This window comes from Carcharodon carcharias, chromosome 6 (genome assembly GCF_017639515.1).
Source record: "Carcharodon carcharias isolate sCarCar2 chromosome 6, sCarCar2.pri, whole genome shotgun sequence".
Classification (NCBI taxonomy): Eukaryota; Metazoa; Chordata; class Chondrichthyes; order Lamniformes; family Lamnidae; genus Carcharodon; species Carcharodon carcharias.
The window spans coordinates 37,993,056-38,014,187 of NC_054472.1; the positions used below are offsets into that span (position 1 = coordinate 37,993,056).

Consider the following 21,132-nt stretch of genomic DNA (forward strand, 5'->3'; position numbering starts at 1 on the left):
GGGCCACTAGTCTTTTGATGAACAGTAGTGGCCCTGACGGGTGTAAGGGGCATGATTTCAAAGTTTGTAGAAGACAAAAAGCTTGGAAATGCAGGCCGGAGTTTTCCGGCGGGCACCATGGCGGGTGTGAATGGGCAATATGGTGAGAAGGCCAAAAATAGGTTTTACGCCATTATGAAATTAGTTTGCAATCGTCCACTCTGCCCATCAACGGGGGACCACCTTTCCAAAGTCGGGAACCTAATTTCAATGTATTTGCATCTCAATATTTGCCTGCCCACTAGAATGATCCCCCCACACTGGATCTGGGGACATCGGCATGATTGCATGCCAAAATGTTTCACAACAGCATTTAAAAGGCGTGCGTCTTGCAAGCTGAACTTCAAACGGAACTTGGAGGTAAGCGCACACTAATGTTGCGCAACACTGGCGAGGGTTGCCTGTTTGACTTCAAGAAAGAGGTACCGCGCATTAAGGCAAAGGCACAGGCAAGTCGCATTCTCCCGGCTGGCCAACAGTGGGGGTGGGTGGGGGGTGGTGGCAAGGCAGCACAGTCTGATGGGAATGCACAAGCACATGTGGAGTTGGGGCAGGAAGCAGCCACACATTAGGGAAACCTTGCTACATTGATATGCTTGGAGTTAGACCTCTAGTTTATCGGCCCACTCAAGCAACGCAGAGGTCTGAAAGTGCCACCAAATGCTCCTGAACTTTTCACCCCTCAGGCACAGGCTGCAAATTAATGAGCATTTTAGTGTACTACAGAACAATTGGCTGACTACTATGCCATGTCTGTGATGACCTTGATGGGCGTCCTCTGGAGGGCCCCGGCCTGCTTTCGGGGTCCTATTGTGTGGCAGTGGGCACCCTCCTTGGCCTGTGGTGCTCAAGTTGCTGGGGTCACAGGAAGAGGGGATTCGGATGGGCCGGACACATCTAGAGTCAGCTGGATGGATGGCCCTGGAGCATGCACCTGCCGGTCCTCCTCCCTATGGGTGCCCAAGGGCCCCTGACTGACTCCTTGAGGGCAAGGGGAAGCTGGAATGAGATTGAGCTGCCCCACACCCCTCTCGTGTTGACACCGTTGGAGGCCAACTCGGCATCAGTGATGAAGTTCAGTCTACACAGCAGTGCAGGACCAATGTCCTGGACCAAGGTCTCAATGGTGGCTGCCACCCTACCAGTGTTAACCTCAGTGCGTTGACATGCCAGCGCTATCACCTCAGACTGAAGGTGGACAGACTCCTCCAACATTCCTTGTAATCTGAGGAGTACAGCGGACATCCCTTCCTGATGTTCACGAGCTTGCATTTGTAGCTCCAGCAGGTCCAGAGGCTCCTCATCTGACTTGGACTCAGCAGATTTCTGGCCTCCAGCAATCCTCAGAGTGCTGGAAAGCTGGGAAGTCCCTGCCGCTGCCTGCTGCAGATAAGACAGTGTGATGTGCTCACCAGGTTGTGACCCTGAGGCCACTTGCGAGTAGGCCCCCCCCTTATTGGGTGTCTCTGCACTAGTTTGGGTGAGCGCTGTGAGGGGTCTTCAATAAGGGTTTCATCAGATTCTTCTTGAGTCGAAGGCCTGGGTCGTGGACCCCTTGGCTGCTTCCCAGATATGCCTGCGAAAGCAAGGAGAGATAATTAGTGCATGGCAGGGGAATTGACCTACAGCATGGTTGTGTTATGGATGTTGCACTCCTGGGTTCTCACTTGGTTGAGCACTGCCAACCTCATCTTCAGCACAGGAACGGTCCAGATTGTCACCAGTCAGCTGGATGACTCTATTTTCAAAGTCTGTAAGGACCTTGATGTCAGGCATTCCTCTGCCAGTTTGCGACCTCTCCCTTTTGTAGTGGTGGGGGAGGTGATGGCGTAGTGGTATTGTCGCTGGACTGGAAATGTTCTGAGGGCCAGGTTTGAATCCCACCATGGCAGATGGTGGAACTTCAATTCAATAAAAATCTGGAATTAAAAGTCTAATGATGACCAGGAAACCATTGTTGACTGTTGTAAAAACCCATCTGGTACACAAATGCCCTTCAGGGAAGAAAATCTGTTATCCTTATCTGGTCTGACCTACATGTGACTCCAGACCCATAGCAATGTGGTTGACTTTCAAATGCCCTCTGAAATGGCCCAGCAAGCCACTCAATTGTATCAAACCACTACAAAGTCACAAAAAAGGAATGAAACTAGACGGACCACCCGGCTTTGACCTAGGCACCAGAATCGGCAATGGCAAACTCAGCCCTGTTGACCCTGCAACGTCTTCCTTACTAACATCTGGGGGCTAGTGCCAAAATTGGGAAGCTGTCTCACAACCTAGTCAAGCAACGGCCTGACATAGTCATTCTCATGGAATCATAACTTACTGATAATGTCCCAGACACCACCATCACTAGATATGTCCTGTCCCCCTGTCAGGACAGAGCCAGCAGAGGTGGCAGCATGGTGGTATACAGTCAGGAGGGAGTTGCCCTGGCAGTCCTCAACATCGATTCCGGACCCCAAGAAGTTTCATGGCATCAGGTCAAACATGGGCAAGGAAACCTCCTGCTGATTACCACATACCGTCCTCCTTCAGCTGATAAATCAGTGCTCCTCCAATCTGAGCAGCACTTGGAGGAAGCACCAAGAGCAGCAAGGACACAGAATGTACTCTGGGTGGGGGACTTCAATGTCCATCACCAAGAGTGGCTCAGTAGCACCACTACTGACCAAGCTGGCCGAGTCCAAAAGGACATAGCTGCTAGGCTGGGTCTAGGCAGGTGGTGAGGGAACCAACAAGAGGGAAAAACACACTGGACCTCATCCTCACCAACCTGCCTGCCGCAGATGCATCTGTCCATGACTGTATTGTTAGGAGTGACCACTGTCCAGTCGTTGTGGAGACGAAATCCCGCCTTCACATTGAGGATACCCTCCCTCGTGTTGCATGGCACAACCACCATACTAAATGGGATAAATTTCAAACAGATCTAGCAACTCAAGACTGAGCATCCATGAGGCACTGTGGGCCATCAGCAGCAGCAGAACTGTAATCAAAAACAATCTGTAACCTCATGGCCCAGCGTATCCCCCACTCTGCCATTAGATTAAGCCAGGGGATCAACCTGGTTCAATGAAGAGTGCGGGAGGGCATGCCAGAGTGCAAGAGCAGCACCAGACATACCTAAAAATGAAGCTATAAATAGGACAACTTGTGTGCCAAACAGCATAAGCAGCAAGTAATAGAGCTAAGAAATCCCACAACCCACAGATTAGATCTAAGCTCTTCAGCCCTGCCACATCCAGTTGTGAATGGTGGTGGACAATTAAACAACTCACTGGAGGAGGAGGCTCCACAAATATCCCCATTCTCAATGATGGGAGGAGCCCAGCTCAGCAGTGCAAAAGAAAAGGCTGAAGCATTTGCTACAATCATCAGCCAGAAGTGCCGAATGGATAATCCATCTCAGTATCCTCCAGAGGTCAGCGCCACAGATGCCAGTCTCCAGCCAATTCGACTCACTCCATGTGATATCAAGAAATGGCTGAAGGCACTGGATACTGCAAAGGCTATGGGCCCTGACAATATTCCGGCAATAGTACTGAAGGACTTGTGCTCCAGAACTTGCCACGCCCCTAGCCAAGATACTCAAGAAAGCTACAACACTGGCATCTAGCCAGATATGTGTAAAATTGTCTAGGTATGTCCTTAACACAAAAAACAGGACAAATCCAACCCGGCCAATTGCCACACCATCAGTAAACTCTCGATCATCAGAAAAGTAATGGAAGGGGTAATAAACAGCAGGGGTATCAAGCAGTACTTGCTTAGCAACAGCCTGCTCACTGATGCTCAGTGTGTGTTCCTCCAGGGCCATTCAGATCCTGGCCTCATTACAACCTTGGTTTAAACATGGACAACAAAGAGCTGTACTTACGAGATGAGGTGAGATGACTGCCCTTGACATCAAGGAAGCATTTGAAAGACTAGGGCATTAAGGAGCCCTAGCAAAACTAGAGTCAATGGGAATCTGGGGGAAAGCTCTCCACTGGGTGGAGTCATACCTAGCACAAAGGAAGACGGTTGTGGTTGTTGGAGGTCAGTCATCTCAGCTCCACAACATCACTGCAGGAGATTCTCAGAATAGTGTCCTCAGCCCAACCATCTTCAGCTGCTTCATCAATGACCTTCCTCCTATCATAAAGCCAGAAGCGGGGATATTTCCTGATGATTCCTCAATGTGCAGCACCATTCGCGACTCCACAGATGCTGAAGCAGTCTGTGTCCAAATGCAGCAAGACCTGGACAATATCCAGGATTGGGCTGACAAGTGGCAAGTAATATTCGTGCAACACAAGTGCCAGGCAATGACCATCTACAACAAGTGAGAAGCTAACCATTGCCCCTTGATGTTCAATGGCATTACAATCACTGAATCCCCCACTATCAACATCCTGGGGGTTACCATTGACCAGAAATTGAATTGGACTAGCCATATAAATACTGTGGCTATAAGATTAGGTCAGAGGCTAGAATCCCATGATGAGTAACTCACCTGATTCCCCAAAGTCTATCCACTATCTACAAGGCACAAGTCAGAAGTGTGATGGAATACTCCCCACTTGCCTGGATGAGTACAGCTCCAACAACACTCAAGGAGTTTGACACCATCTAGGACAAAGCAGCCCGCTTGAATGGCACCCCTTCCACAAACATTCATTCTGTCCACCGCCTACACACACTAGCAACAGTGTGTACCATCTACAAGATGCACTGCAGGAATTCACCAAGACTCCTTAGGCAGCACCTTCCAAACCCATGACCACTATCATCTAGAAGGACAAGGGCAGCAGATAGATGAGAACATCGCCACCTGGAAGTTCCCCTTCAAGTCACTCACCATCATGACTTGGAAATATATCACCTTTCCTTCACTGTTGCTGTGACAAAATCCTGGAACTCCCTCCCTAACAGCACTGTGGGTGTACTTGCACCACATGGACTGCAGAGGTTCAAGGCAGCTCACCACTGTCTTCTCAAGGGCAATTACTGATGGGTAATAAATGCTGACCCAGCCAGCAAAGCCCACATCCCGTGAATGAATTTAAAACATGTCCTGCATGAAGACAGATGGAGAGAGTGTAAGCAGGACGCCTGCCAGACCAGGTGGTTAGTGTTGCCATAGATAGGATGAGGTCAAAATCTGTAGGATAGTTGAAGGTGTGAGTGAGAGGGTGAATGGTGATGTCCCTTGAATTGGCTGTGAGTGAGATTCCTATATATATGTAATGGGATTGTGAGTGTGTGAGTTGACAGTGGCTTATCCTCTTTTGCAGGGCGTTGGTGCTGACCACTGCTGCCACTACCTCATGCTGGATTTGTCACCTTGCTTGCTGGTCTTCACTCAGAGCTGGGGTGGAGGACTTTGCAACAGGCTCCACTGCATCCAGTAGGTTTTCGAAAGAGGCACCACTACATTTGGGAGCAGCATGTTTCCTCCATTTGGCAACCATCAGTGCCCAGCTGCTTCCTATACCTTGAAGAGTGCTAACTCTGTGCACAGGCAACCTTTAAATATGGCACCCGGTTTACTGAAGGCCTGAGGTGATAGCGGGGTTGGCAAATCAGAGGCGCATGTTTCCCAGGAATGCATAATTTATGAGGCGAGACACACCAGGAAAGGGCAGGTACAGTGCAAAAAGCCGCCATTGTTGCCAGCAGGTAAATGTCATTTTTCCTACCCGCTACTACACTGCAGTAAATAATGCATGAGCAAAGTAGCAGAGATTTAATAAAGGTATTCAAAATTTTGAATGACTGATAGAATAATAGAGGAGAAAGTATTTCCAATAGCAGGAGTGGCAACCAGAGGACATGGATTCAAGGTATTTGGGAAAAGGACGACAGGCGAGATAAGGAGCATTTTTTTTAAGCAGCAAGTTATGATCTGGAATGCGCTGCCTAGAAGGGCAGTGGAAACAGATTCAATAATAATTTTCAAACGGGAACTGGATAAATGCTTTAAAGCACAATGTTTTCTGAACCTGGGGAATGAGGACAGGAGCGTGAATAATTGATCAGTTCTTTCAAATAGCTGGCACTGGTATGATGGGCCAAATGATCTTCTGTGCTGTATCACTATGATTCTAGAGAAGTTGAGATTGTTTTTCTTAGAGAAAAAAAGGTTACAAAAGGTTACAAAGAGATTTATTGATGTGCTGAAGATGCTGAAGATATGCTGAAAATTGAGAGGGGTTTTAATAGGGAGAAACTGGATGATTCTATTCTTGATAGTTAGTTAATTTCTGATAACTAAAGCATGTCATGTAGGCATTAAGAATAGAATGTGAAATTCTTCAGATCCCAGTGTTTCTACATACAACTATGACCTATGATGGGAGACAATACAATATTATGATTACAATAATGATACAAATAGTAATTAGTGCTGCAAATTATTTTGCTGGAACTATTCATATAAAATACGTACATTAAATACTCTGAATAGTTATTTTCTTGACCTTCTCTAGTTTAGCTGATTTCTGCACCATTTGCCAATTATAAGGGTGAGAAGTGACCTCTTCTAGTCCTCTTTCAACGTTGATGAACAACCTGTATTTAATTGCCTTTTTATTACTATTATACCTAATTATACCTAAGAACATAAGAAATAGGAGCAGGTGTAACCCATACTACCATTCAATATGATCATGGCTGATCTACTGCCTCAAGTCCACTTTCCCATTTGCTCCCCTAATCCCTTAATTCCCTGAGGGACCAAAAATCTATCTCAGCCTTAAATATACTTAATGATGGAGAATCCACACTTTCTGGGGCAGAAAATATAAAAGATTCACACCCTCTGAGTAAAGAAAATTCTCCTCATCTCAGTCCTAAATGATTGACTCCTTATGCTGAAACCATGCCCCAGTGTTCTAGATCTCCCAGCCATGGGATACAACCTGTCAGTGTCTATCCTGTAAAACCCCTTCAGGATATTGTATGGATATTATTTCATTCAAAGCTGGAACCTGGTTGATGGACACCAGGGTGTCTCCACGCGCCGGTAGTCCTGCATATCACATGGGGGCCAAGGTTCTTCCAAGATCCCCTGCAGTTCAGCCTAGGGGCATAGGGTGCCTAATTGACTTGAGTCGCCACAAGGAAGCACTACAGGGGGTCTTGGTGATGCAGAGAATGTGCACTGGCGAGAGAGACTAATGCACTCGGCACCTCCTATGCAGTATGCTGGCCAACGGCAATGGATTACGCAACTGCAATTGATGCGTAACATCACCCATGGCAAAACTACTGACACCTAACTAGCTCTACATGACTGGTTAGAATGGTGTCATTCTTGACAGAATAGCTTTTAATCTTTAAACAGTATCCATTGGATGCATTTTCATTAAGATGTAAAGTCCTTGACTGTCAAATGGTCATCTGGTGCCCCCGCGAGGTCGCAAATAGCACATACTATTTATTATTGGATTTCCAACATCTGCCATTTTTTGTTTTTATTACATTCTATTTATTGTTTGGTAGATACATTCTACAAATAGTGTTTAAGATCTGACATGGTGAAAGTTAATTACTCATCAAATTTTATTCAAAGTTAGCATTTAGCATTATACATATTCATTTACATGCTATTTTAATGAAGGGTCTCTATAAGAATATAAGAAATAAGAGCAGAAATATGCCATTCGACGTTTGAGCCTGTTTCACCATACCATTCAATATAATCATGGCTGATCATCTACCTCAATTTCACCATTCCACACTATTTCCATAATGCTCAATATCCTAAGTATCCCAAAAGCTAGCAATCTCTATCTTGAATATATTCAATAACTGTGTGTCAGTCATGGCTTAGTTGGTAGCACACTTGACTCCAGGGCTTGAACACAAATATCGTGGCTGATACTCCAATGCAACGCTGAGGGTCCACTGCACTGTCAGAGGTGTCACTTTTCAGACAAGATGTTAAAACGTGGCCCCATCTGGCTGCTCGGGTGGATGTAAAAGATTCCATGGCCCTATTTTGAAGAAGAGTAGGGGAGTTATCCCCGGACTTCTGGCTGTCTCATCTCAGCATGCAGCTGAGAGCCGACTATGCTCCTGCTTGGCTGCATGCTCATCAAGAGGCCCAGCAGCATGCGTGGCCAGCACGTCTCAGCTAGCCTGCATTTCTTAAAGGCAGCCTGCCTCTCATAGAATAGTTACAACACAGAGAACGGAGCATTCAAACAGCTGAGTTCATGCCGACTCTCTGCAAGAGCAATTCAGCTAGCCCCACTCCCTTGCCCTCCTTCAATTGCTTGGTAAAGTAGAGATGTACTTATACAGGGCTCCTGCAATAGACCCCAGAAGGGTCTATTGATAGAGCAGAAAACTCCTCTGACCATGCTGTCAGGATGCAGCAAGTGTCTTCAAAATTCAACAAATTACAAAAACTCCAAGAACAGTCCTTCCACAAACTCAAATCCCACATTGAATTAAAAGCCTCAGTGAATTAAATCAACCTGCATTAAAAACTTAGCATCAATAATGCTGCATGTGAAACTACCAGATTTTCATTAAAACCTATCAGGTTCACTAGTGCCTTCTAAGGGAGAAAATCTGCCGTCCTTACCAGGTCTGTCAGCTAATCTGTCTTTAGTCTCCCCAGTATGGAGATCACATCATGAGCAGCGAATATATTATACTAAATTGAAATAAGTGCTGGTGAATTGCTGTTTCACCTGGAAGGAGTGTTTGGGGCCATGGACAGTGAGAAGGGACAAAGTGAAAGAGGTGTAGCAGCACTTGGCACTTTTTATATTATAGTTTTATAGAGTTGAGCAATAATGTAGCCTTGCCAGCAGTGCTCCCATCCCATGAATTAAATAAAAATGTAGTGCTCCACAAAAATCGCTGCTGGGACCGTTATTATTTACCATTTACATAAACAATCTGGACTCGGGAATCAGGAAGTACAATTTCAAAATTCGCAGATGGCCGAATTGAAACCAAATTTCTGTCACCTCCAATGTAATGCTACCACCAAACACATCTTCCCCTCCCTCTTCAGTATTCCAAAGGGACCATTCCCTCGGTGATACCTCAGTCCACTCCTCTTGACATCTTCAAAACACTCTCCTCACTTCCCTATGCAAGCTACTCAGTCAAGGGCAATTAGGGATGAGCAACATCCCTTGCCAGCGAAGCCCACATCACATGAACGAATAATATAAAAATAGTGCCAAGTGCTGCTACACCTTCTCTTTCACTTTGTCCCTTCTCACTGTCCACGGCCCCAAACACTCCTTCCAGGTGAAACAGCAATTCACCAGCACTTATTTTAATTTAGTATAATATATTCTCTGCTCATGATGTGATCTCCTCCATACTGGGGAGACTAAACACAGATTAGCTGACAGCTTGGTAGAACAGCTTCATTTAATTTGTAAGCATGGTCCCAAGCTTCTCATTTTAAAATGCTGCTCCACTCCCATTCTAACCTCTGTCCTTGGCCTTCTACGTAGTTCCAATGAAGCTCAATGAAAGCTCAAAGAACACCAATTCATCTTCTGATTAGGCCATTTACTGAGTGAGCACATTGTGAAAAGCAGCGGGGCCATTTACAGAGTGAGAGCGCTTGTGAAAAGCAGCGGGGCCATTTACAGAGAGAGGGCTTGTGAAACGCAGCAGAGTCCTTTACAGAGGGAGTACTTGTAAAAAGCAGTGGGGTCCTTTACAGTGAGAGAGCGTGAAACAGTGTGATCATAAAGAGTGAGAGAGTGTGAGGGAAACAGCGTAGTCATTTACAGTGAGAGAGTGTGAGAGAAACAGCGTGGCCATTTACAGCGAGAGAGCGTGAAACAGTGTGATCATAAAGAGTGAGAATGTGTGAGGGAAACAGCGTAGTCATTTACAGTGAGAGAGTATGAGAGAAACAGCATGATCATTTAGAGTGAGAGACTGCGAGAGAAGCAGCATGGTCATTTAGAGGGAGAAGGTATGAGGGAAGCAGCATGGTCGTTTACAAGGAGCACGTGAGAGGGGAGCAGGGCCTTTAACAGTGAGAGATTGAGAGGAGAGTGTGAGACCATGAAAGAGCACGAGAGGGAAAAGAGCATGGAGGGCAATTGACTGGTGAGTAGGATTGGTGAGCATTTCTAGTCTTTAAAGTAAAAGTAAGGTCCTCAGTTTGTGTTTAGATCTTTAGTCTTTTCTTTTCATTCTCTTAAGATGCTTGTTTAGTATAAGATCGATACTGGTGTGTATAAAAAAAATTTATAATCAAGTGTAAAGAGTATGGATACTAGAGTAATTAATTAATAAATTGAATAAAATACAAGAGCAATGGCAGGACTAGTGATGTGTTGCTGTGCAGAACAGAACTGTTCTGTTGAAGAGTCATATGGACTCGAAACTTTAACTGTGTTCCTCTCTGCAGATGCTGTCAGATTTGTTGAGTTTTTCCAGGTATTTTTATTTTTGTTTTGGATTTCCAGCATCCGAGGTTTTTTGCTTTTATCTATAGGAAGGAAAGGGTGGTGGGGTAACTCTGTTAGTATGAGATGGAATAAGTACGATGGCAAGAAATAATCTTGGATTGGGAGATGTAGAATCCATATGGGTGGAGGTAAGACACTGGTGGGAGTAGTCTATAGGCCCCCTGACAGTAGCTATACTGTAGGACAGAGAATAAAGCAGGAGATAATGTAAAAAAGGCAATACATTAATCATGAGTGACTTCAATCTTTATGTAGATTGGGAAAATCAAATTAGCAGAGGTAGACATGAGCAAGAATTCATGGAGTGTATTCAGGATAGTTTCTTAGAACAATATGTTGTGAATCCAACCAGGGATCAGGCTATTTTGGATCTGGTAATGTGTAATGAGGCAGGTTTAATAAATGATCTGAGTCAAGGATCACCTAGGAAACAATGACCATAATATGGTAGAATTAGCATTCAGTTTGAGAGTGAGAAACTTGGGTCAGAAACAACTGTGCTAAACTTAAATTAGGGCAATTATAATGGAATGACGGCAGAGTTGGCTGGAGTGGACTGGGAAAACAGTTTAGCAGACAAGACGGTCAATGAACAATGGCAGAAGTTTAAGAAAATAGTTCCTGACGTTCAACACAGATTTATCCCAGTGAGGAAGAAGGATTCAAGGAAGGGGAAAAGCCAACCATGGTTAACCAAGGAAGTTAAGGACAGTATCAAATTGAAAGAAAAAATATACAATGTGGCAAAGATTAGTGGTAAGCCAGAGAATTGGGAAATTTTTAAAAACCAACAGTAGATGACCAAAAAAACAATAAAGAGGGAGAAAATAAACCTTGAGGGTAAACTAGCAAGTAATATAAAAATGGACATTAAGAGCTTCTTTAAATATATAAAATGGAAGAGAGAGGCCAAAGTGAACATAGGCCCCTTAGAGACTAAGGCTGGGGAAATAATAATTGGGAACCAGGAAATGGCAGAGGATTTGAATAAATACATTGCTTCTGTCCTCACGGTAGAAGATACTAACAGCATTCCAAAAATACAAAATAATCAAGGGGCAAAAGGCGGGGGGGGAGGAAATAAATACAATAACTATCACTGGAGAAAAAGTACTAGGAAAACTAATGGGGCTAAAGGTCGATAAATCCCCTGGACTTGATGGGTTGCATCCTAGGATATTAAAGGAAGTAGCTACAGAGATGGTGAATGCACTGGTATTAATCTTCCAAGAATCCTTAGATTCTGGAAAAGTCCCAGAGGATTGGCGAATGGCCAATGTAACACGCTTATTCAAAAAGGGAGGGGGACAAAAAAAATAGGTAACTATAGACCAGTTAGCTTAACATCTGTCATTGGGAAAATGTTGGAGTGTTTTGTAAAGGATGTAATAGCAGAGTATTTAGAAATACATAATCTAACCAAGCAGAGTCAGCTTCATGAAGGGAAAATAATGCCCTTTATCAGAATTCTTTGAGGAAGTAACAAGCAGGATGATAAAGGGGAACCAGTAGCTGTTTTTGGATTTCCAAAAGGCATTTGGTACCGCACATAAGGCTACTTAATAAGATAAGAGCCCATGGTGTTGGGGGTAGTATATTAGCATGGATACAGGATTGGTTAAAAAATAGAAGACGGAGGCCAGGATTTTCCCCTTGGCGGTTTGGGGGCAGGGCCCACTCGCCGAAGGGAAAATGACGCGGGATGGCGTCAGGAGGAATCCCTGACGTCATCCTGGTCCCTTTAAATTTTTAGGAAGGCAGGTGGACAGCGAAATCAGTTGTCCGCCCGCCGACCTGCCAATGGCCAATTGAGGCCATTGACAGGCTAATTAAAGACCTGTCCGACTAACCTTAAGGCTGGAGGGCAGTCCAGGAGCCCCAGTGGGTTTCTGATTATTCATGAAACTTCATCCACTGGTGGGATGAAATTTCATGTCCGTTTTGTAAAAAAGTTATAAAGTTTATGTATTTTTTATTAACATGTCCCATCTCATGTGACATTGTCACATGAGGGGGACACATTAATAATTTTTTAATTTTTGCATTTTTAAAGTATTTCGGACTGTCACTGGTCTCCCTGAGACAGCTCTTTCGCGTGCATCTGCGAATGAGCGCACTTTGACAGATGGGGAATCCCTCCCACCCCCCCCCCCCCCCACAGGAAGCGTTTCAGTGGCGGGGTCGGCTGGCTGCCCGCCGCCAAGCCGGATGGGTCCGCACAGCATCCGGGGGCAAGATTCTGCCCAAAGAGTTGTGATAAAGGTGGCATTTTCAGGATGGCAACCTGTAACTAATGGAGTGCCATAGGGACCAGTGCTGGGGCCACAATTATTTAGAGTATATATTAATGATTAGATGAGGGAAGTAAATGTACTATCACCAAGTTTGTGGATGACACAAAAGTAGGTGGGAAGGCAAGTGGTGAGGATGACACAAGGAGTCTATAGAGGGATATAGGCAGTGAGTGGGCAAAAACTTGGCAGATGAGATATAATGTGGGAAAATGTGAGGTCATGCACTTTGCAGGAAGAATTGAGGAGCTGAATATTATTTAAATTGAGAGAGACTGTAGAAGGCTGCAGCACAGAGGGATTTGGGAGTCCTTGTGCGTGAATCCCGAAAAGCTAACATAAAAGTTCAACAGGTAATAGGGAAGGCAAATGGAATGTTGGCCTTTATTTCAAAGGGAAAGGAGTATAAAAATGGGGAAGTCTTGTTAAAACTATACAAGGCACTAGTTAGACCACACCTAGAATACTGTGAACAGTTTTGGTCCCCTAATCTAAGGAAAGATATACTGGCATTGGAGGTAGTCCAGAGAAGGTTCACTAGGTTGATCCTGGGTATGGAGGGATTTTCTTATGAAGAGAGGTTGAGTAGGTTGGGCCTGTACTTACTGGAGTTTAGAAGAGTGAGAGGCGATCTTATTGAAACATGTAAGATTCTTAGGGGGTTTGACAGGGTAGATACTGAGAGGTTGTTCTCCTTATGGGAGAGTCTAGGACCAGAGGGCAGAATCACAGAGTAAGGGCCCATTTAAAACAAAGATGAGGAGGCATTTCTTCTCTTAGAGGGTAGTCAATCTGTGGAATTCTTTACCGCAGAGAGCTGCAGAGACTGGGTCGTTAAGTATGTTCACGGCTGAGACAGACAGGTTTTTAATCAGTAAGGGAATCAAGGGTTATGAGGAAAAGGCAGGAAAGTGGAGTTGAGGGTGATCAGATCAGCCATGATCTCATTGAATGGCAGAACAGACTCGATGTGCTGAATGGCCTACTTCTGCTCCTACGTCTTATGGTTCATGGTCACATTGTAGCCTTCAGGACTTAACACGAAGTTCAACAATTTCAGATTATAACTTCTGCTCCTTTTTTTTGCTCTTGGATAGCAGCTCTGGGTAATGATTCTACATTTTCCATTCGCACTTCTAGACACATTTTTTTTCCTTACATATCGTTTCACTACCCACCTTTTGCCTTGCACCATCATACCTTTTCTCAATTAAGATTTCCTGCTTTCCACCCTATCATCGGCCTTCCCTTTCATTACTTCCTTCCCTCTCCTCTTTCTCTGCCACTGTGTTTGCTTTAAACATGTAGCATCTCTAACTTTTTTCAATCCTAATGAAAGGTTATTGACCTAAAACATTGGGCCAGATCTTTGCAGCATCTGTAAGTAGACCTGGGCAGTAGATTTTTGACCATTTCTAGACTATTCTTACACGTACTGTAGTAAGCTAAGAAAGTCAAGAAACCATTTTGTACTAATAGTGGGCTAAAGAAGCCATTTTGTAGTCTGTAATTCATAATTGCTAACATGTATTAATCAAGAATTACTGCATAATTCGTAACCAGCCAGAAACAGTTGATTGACTAAGTAGTGTACCTCAATTAAGCTATAATTGAAGAATTAGTAATTAATCAAAAGTTACATTATTGAAGCTGGTTACATTCAAAAATCTGTAAGTTTGTTTTAAAATTACTAATTAACTGTTGTGAGGTTCTGTCTGTGGGAACATGTGATCAGATACTGTGCATTGCCTGGAACCTCCCTTGATAAAGTTGAGTTGAGACCTGGGTAATGAATGGGGATTAGTACAAAATCAAATAGAAGAGACACTGTAAACAGCTCTATTGTTTCCTTCAATGTACGCAGGTGGCAAAATCCTTGTTAGGGGTTAAAAGTAGAAGTTCCGAGGGACATCTTGGCTAGCTAGTCACATATTGAAAGCTCCTGAGGCAGAATTCCAGAAGAGTTGCTGTCAACGAAGGAACTTGAGGGAATTACATTCTCCGGCTTGATCAACTGATTGAAGCTGTAAAAGTCTGTCTTGTATTGGTAATTATACTTTTTCCTTTCAATAAACTTCTTTATATTTGTTATTCAAGAGTCCTGTCTTGCCATATGGGTAAAGTCTTGTCTGAATTAAAATGTTTGATTGAGTTATTTTGGAACTGAATAATTAATTTTGAATAAAAGCAAAGTATGGCGGATGCTGGAAATCTGTAAAAAAAACTGCTGGAGAAACTCTAAGTCTGGCAGCATCTGCGGAAGGAGAAACAGAATTAATGTTTTGAGTCCATTATGACAGAGATAGAAAGATGATGGGTTTTATGCTGTTGAAAAGGGGAGGAAGGGGCAAGTGGAGCAAAAGAGGTGGTCAGGGGTAGGTTAGAGGGCGGGGGAGATGAAATGACATACCATGGAACACAAGGCAAAGGGAGTGGCAATAATAGTATTAAAGACTAAAGCATTGATCCACAGTAGATGTTAATAGCAGAATTAAGGTTAGCACTATCTGAAAGCAAAAACATGAGAACAAGATACAGACTGGCACTTGGGGGAAAAAATTCAAAAGTTCGCGGTCTGAAGTTGTTGAACTCAATGTTGAACCTAGAAGGCTATAAGGTGCCTAATCAGACGATGAGGTGCTGTTCCTCCAGCTTGTGTTGGGCTTCACTGGAACACTGTAGCAGGCCAAGCATAGAAAGGTGCACATGACAACAAGATGGTAAATTGAAATAGCAAGTGACCGGAGGTTCAGGGGCATTTGGTCTCCCCAGTGTAGAGGAGATTGCATTGTGAACAGCAAATGCAGTAGACTAAATGGGAAGCAGTACAAGTAAATTGCTGCTTCACCTGGAAGGAGCGTTTGGGGCCTTGGACAGTGAAGAGGGAGGAGGTAAAGGGGCAGGTGTTACGTCTCCTGCAATTGCATGTGAAGGTGCCGTAGGAAGGGGCTGCCATAGGGGGTGATAAAGGAGTGGACTAGGATGTCACAGAGGAAGTGGTCCCTTTGGAATGCTGACAGAGGTGCTGAGAGGAGGATGTGTTTGGTGGTGGCATCATGCTGGAGATGGAGGAAAAGTTAGAGGATGATTCTTTGAAAGCAGAGGCCGGTGGGGGTGAAAGTGAGGGGACAAGGGGCACCCTACTGTGGTTCTGGGAGGGAGGGGAAGGGGTGAGTGCAGAAGTGTGGGAAATGGGCCAGACACTGTTGAGTGGCCTGTCAACCATTGTGTGGGGGTGGGGGGTGGGGGGAATCCTCAGCTAAGGAAAAAGGAAGACCTGTCAGAAGTGTCGTTGTGGAAGGTAGCATCATCAGAACAGATGCACAGAGACAGAGAAACTGGGAGAATGGAATGCAGTCCTTAAGGAAGCAGGGTGTGAGGAGGTTTAGTCAAGGTAGCAGTGGGAGTTGGTAGGCTTGTATTGAATATTGGTAGACAGTCTATCTTCAGAAATGGAGATAGAGAAGCTAAGGAAGGGAAGTGTCGGAGATGGACCATGTGAAGGTGAGAGAAGGATGGAAATTGGAAGCAAAATTGATTATTTTTTCCAATTCCGGAATTGATGAATTTGATGAATGATTAATTATGAATCAATTAATTTTGTTTAAGTCAAATTAAATTTAAAAACGCAATTAAAAATTACACAGTGAAGCACTGAAAGTTGCTGCTGTGCCGAGGGACCCATTGGAAGTTTTGATGCCCCCACAGGTGTTATAATTGCCCAGGAAGTTTAATCATCCAATGGACTGATGTCCGCTGCCCTGAACCCACTGCGAATGTCTCTTACACTGATCTCAATATTGGAGACTAGGGGTAGATAAATGCTGTTTAACTGAAAAGTTACACTAAAATTATTACTGTTTCGTTACTGGCGTAATTCACTGATTAACAATGCAACCAACCCCCACACATGTCCCTTGGCCCTGACTATCTGCTCACCGACCTGAACCCACCTGACCCAACTATCCACTCCCATCCCATCCACGTATTCCCACCCACTCACCCACTCCCACACTCACTTCCCCACATCCACTCACTTCCCCACATCCACTCACTTCCCCACATCCACTCACTCACCCACATCCACTCACTCACCCACATCCACTCACTCACCCACATCCACTCACTCACCCACATCCACCCACTCACCCACATCCACCCACTCATCCACTCACCCACCCACTCACCCACTCACTCATCCACTCACCCACTCACTCATCCACTCACCCACTCACCCACCCACATCCACTCACCCACCCACATCCACTCACCCACCCACATCCACTCACCCACCCACATCCACTCACATCCACTCACCCAACTACTTACTCACATCCACTCACCCAGCCTCACCCATCCACTCACTCACATCCACTCACCCACCTACTTGCTCAGAGACACTCATTCACCCACTCACTCGCTCACCCACTCAATCCATTGAAAGACTCGAGACCTTTAAAAACTTATCTGAATATGGCAGCTGATGTTGTACAAAATGAGGATGTGTCCTCTGTGCTGCTCCTCTTGGCAAGTCTTCTCCTGGATAGCTGTGCCAAGGCTTCGGTCTTCCAACCAGGATTGGAAGTCCCAGCTGAAAGTAGGGTAAGTACACAATGATGTCTGCAGTCAGCAGCACTGTGTGCTGCATTCCTGCTAATCAGAAGATCTGGCCCAATAACTCTGTTTCTCTCTCCAAAGATGCTTCCAGACCTGCTGAGTATTTGCAAAATTTTCTTTTTTATACCAAATTGGACAGCACAATTAATACAGAGGAGGATTACAACAGAACACAGGAAGACAGCAATAAACTTGAAGAATGAGACATCTAATTAGCAAATAAACTTCTAAATAAATGACTATGACGTGGTACATTTTTGTAGGAAGAATGAGCTCACATACTCTTTGGCAACTAAGGGTGGAATTTTCCAGACCCCTCCCACAGCAGGTTTAATGGCGGGCAGGAAGGGACAATGCGGCAGGAGCTGAGAAATCTGTTTCCCGCCAGCATAAAATGATGGTGGGATCTTCCTCTCCCATGCGCCATGCTGGGGCCACAACTGCCACCAGAGACTGGCGTGAAACCGATTTGCATCCCACTAATGGGATGCAGGCCCAACTGGAACCACACACCCCCTCGCCCGCTTGATCGCCCACTTCGCCAGCAGGAATTCATGCCGTTCCGGAACACATCTGGATCAAAGTGGCATGTACATGTCGGCATTTACCTGAAGGCCTGGGGCAGCTCGCGGAGATGAGGACAAGATGGAGGCCTCCAGCGACTGGACACAGGAACATCACATGCAGCAGTGATCGTCAGTCAGTAACTTCTTCCAGGGTTTGGAGCTTCAAGCTGCAGGCAGAAGGCTGCAGGAGGCACTGGTGGGTGACGAGGGTGCTTTGTGTGGAGGAGTGGGGGGGCGGTGGGTAAATAGACGTGGAGGAGAGGAATGAAGAGGTGGGGCAGATGTGGAGACCTGGAGGGGGCGGGTATGCAGGCCTAGAGGGGGGCAGGGGAAGTTTGGGGTCATAGGGGAAACAAAGATTCTGCAGGGATTGTGGAATGGGTGAGCTGGTATGGAGCAGGAGGGTGGGGAGGGCTGTGTTAAGTGTGTGGGTGGGGTGGGGAGGCGGAGAGATGGGGGCTTGTGCAGGTTTGAAGGGGCATGGGGTGGGTGTAGAGTTGTGGCCAGGCATGTAGCAGGGAAAGAGATTCAGAAAGATGGGTCAGTGGAGTCATTGGAGGATTCTCGAGGGGAAGCGGGGGTGGGGGGCAGATGCTTGGGGTTCCGATGTTAGAATGGGATGGTGACGGTTAAAGGTGGCAGTGGGAGCCGTTAGGGTGGGAGGACAAGGATGCAGCAACTTTGAGTGAAGGGGCGCTGAGGATTCCTGAATGGTTGGAAAACATGTTTGGGATTGCTGACATTCATTTCAAGTGATTGAATACCCAGAATCGGTCCTAACAGATTTACGCTATCATGTTCGACAGGAACTGAGATTGAGAAGGTTTCGGAAAGAAATGCGCTATTGTGTAAAAGATTGATGGGTGGAACCCTGTTTACATAGAAGCTGCCGCATGTGGAGAATCAACTAAGTGCTTAAAGGGAAGGGACCAAAATTCTGCCAAAGCTAGAGCAAGCTTGCAAAATCTTTGAGGCTGAAATTGACACTATACAGGCAGAGTGAACTGCCTAGGAAAACCTATAAGATTTACCTTCGTTGAGTCTGCTATTCCACATGTAACTTATAGTTCATACAGACCATGACATGCCTGTTAATTTATGTTTAATTTACATTGATTTTGATGCATGATAAAGTAAAAGTAACAAAACGTGAAATCTTGTTGGTAATTTCTTCATTTGGGGGGTCGTTCAGTAAATGCGATTCTTTTGATTTATGGATTCCACAGGATCATAACACTACCCTTTTTGCGTGGTTCATATCAAATTAACCTTAACATCACAGACAGGATGTCAGTCTCAATCTCTTACAAAAATCGTTTAGTGTATGTATGATGAGTGAAACCATCAATTATGCTAAATAATGAAAATTCAAATATTGGAAGGGTAATTTGGAATTTAAATCAGGATTATAAATTTACATACAGTTATTTACAAAGGTCTTGATGACTCCTGCCCATCAAAAACTGAGCGATACATAAATGATCCCAATTAAGCCCAACATGAGGTTTTATATGAGGTGCTGTTGTTGTCTGGCGCACTGATCTCTACCTCGCAGAGACTGAGCGTCAACTCGCAGACACTTCCTCCTACTTCCCACTGGACCATGACCCCACCACTGAACATCAAGCCATTGTTACCAGGACTGTTACTGACCTCATCTCCTCTGGAGATCTTCCTTCCACAGCTTCAGACCTCATAGTCTCCCAACCTCGGACGGCCCGCTCCTACCTCCTACCCAAAATCCACAAACAGGACTGTCCCGGCAGACTGATTGTGTCAGCCTGTTCCTGCCCCACGGAACTCATTTCTTGCTATCTTGACTCCCTTCTCTCTCCCCTGGTCCAGTCCGTTCCCACCCACATCCGTGATTCCTCTGACACCCTACATCATATCAACAACTTCCAGTTCCCTGGCCCCAACCGCCTCCTCTTCACCTTGGACGTCCAATCCCTCTACCCCCAACCTCCATCCCCAACCGGGATGGTCTGAGGGCTCTCCACTTCTTCCTCGAACAGAGGCCCGAACAATCCCCATCCACCACTACTCTACTCTGTCTGGTTGAACTTGTTCTCACACTGAACAATTTCTCCTTAAACTCCTCTCACTTCCTCCAAATAGAAGGTGTGGCTATGGGTACCCGCATGGGCCCAGTTATGCCTGTCTCTTTATGGGGTACGTGGAACATTCCTTGTTCCAGTCCTACTCAGGCCCCCTCCCACAACTCTTTCTCCGGTACATCGATGATTGCTTCGGTGCTGCTTCATGCTCTCGTCTGGACCTGGAAAAATTTATTAATTTTGCTTCCATCCCTCCATCATTTTCACATGGTCTATCTCTGATACTTCCCTTCCCTTCCTTGACCTCTCTGTCTCAATTTCTGGTGATAGACTGTCTACCAATATTCATTACAAGCCTACTGACTCCCACTGCTACCTCAACTACAGCTCCTCACACCCCGCTTCCTGTAAGGAGTCCATCCCATTCTCTCAGTTCCTTCACCTCCGTCGTACCTGTTCTGATGATGCCTCTTTCAAAAACAGTTCCTCTGACACGTCTTCCTTCTTCCTTAACCGAGGTTTTCCATCCATGGTGGTTGACAGGGCCCTCAACTGTGTCCGGCCCATCTCCCGCACATCCACCCTCACAGCTTCCTCTCCCTCCCAGAACCATGATAGGGTCCCCCTTGTCCTCTCTTATCACCCCACCAGCCTCCACATTCAAACGATCATCCTCCGCCATTTCCGCCAACTCCAGCATGATGCCACCACCAAACACATCTTCCCTTCACCCCCCCGGTGGCATTCCAGAGATCGTTCCCTCCAGGACACCCTGGTCCACTCCTCCATCACCCCCTACACTTCAACCCCCTCCCACGAATCCTTCCCATGCAACCGCAGAAGGTGCAACACCTGCCCCTTTACTTTCCCTCCCCTCACCGTCCAGGGCCCAAACACTCCTTTCAAGTGAAGCAGCATTTCACTTTCACTTCTCTCAATTTAGTCTACTGCATTTGTTGCTGCCAATGTGGTTTCCTCTACATTGGACAGACTAAACGCAGACTGGGTGACCGCTCTGCAGAACACCTTCGGTCTGTCTGCAAACATGACCCAGACCTCCCTGTCACTTGCCATTTCAACACTCCACCCTGCTCTCATGCCCATATGTCCATCC

The 21,132-nt window shown here is 45.6% G+C and overlaps 1 protein-coding gene across 1 annotated transcript in view; it reads right to left on the reverse strand.

Moving 5' to 3' along the window:
- dpys (dihydropyrimidinase) overlaps window positions 1-21,132 on the reverse strand; it is a 118,325-nt gene that overhangs the window by 27,838 nt on the left and 69,355 nt on the right. The window lies entirely within an intron of this gene.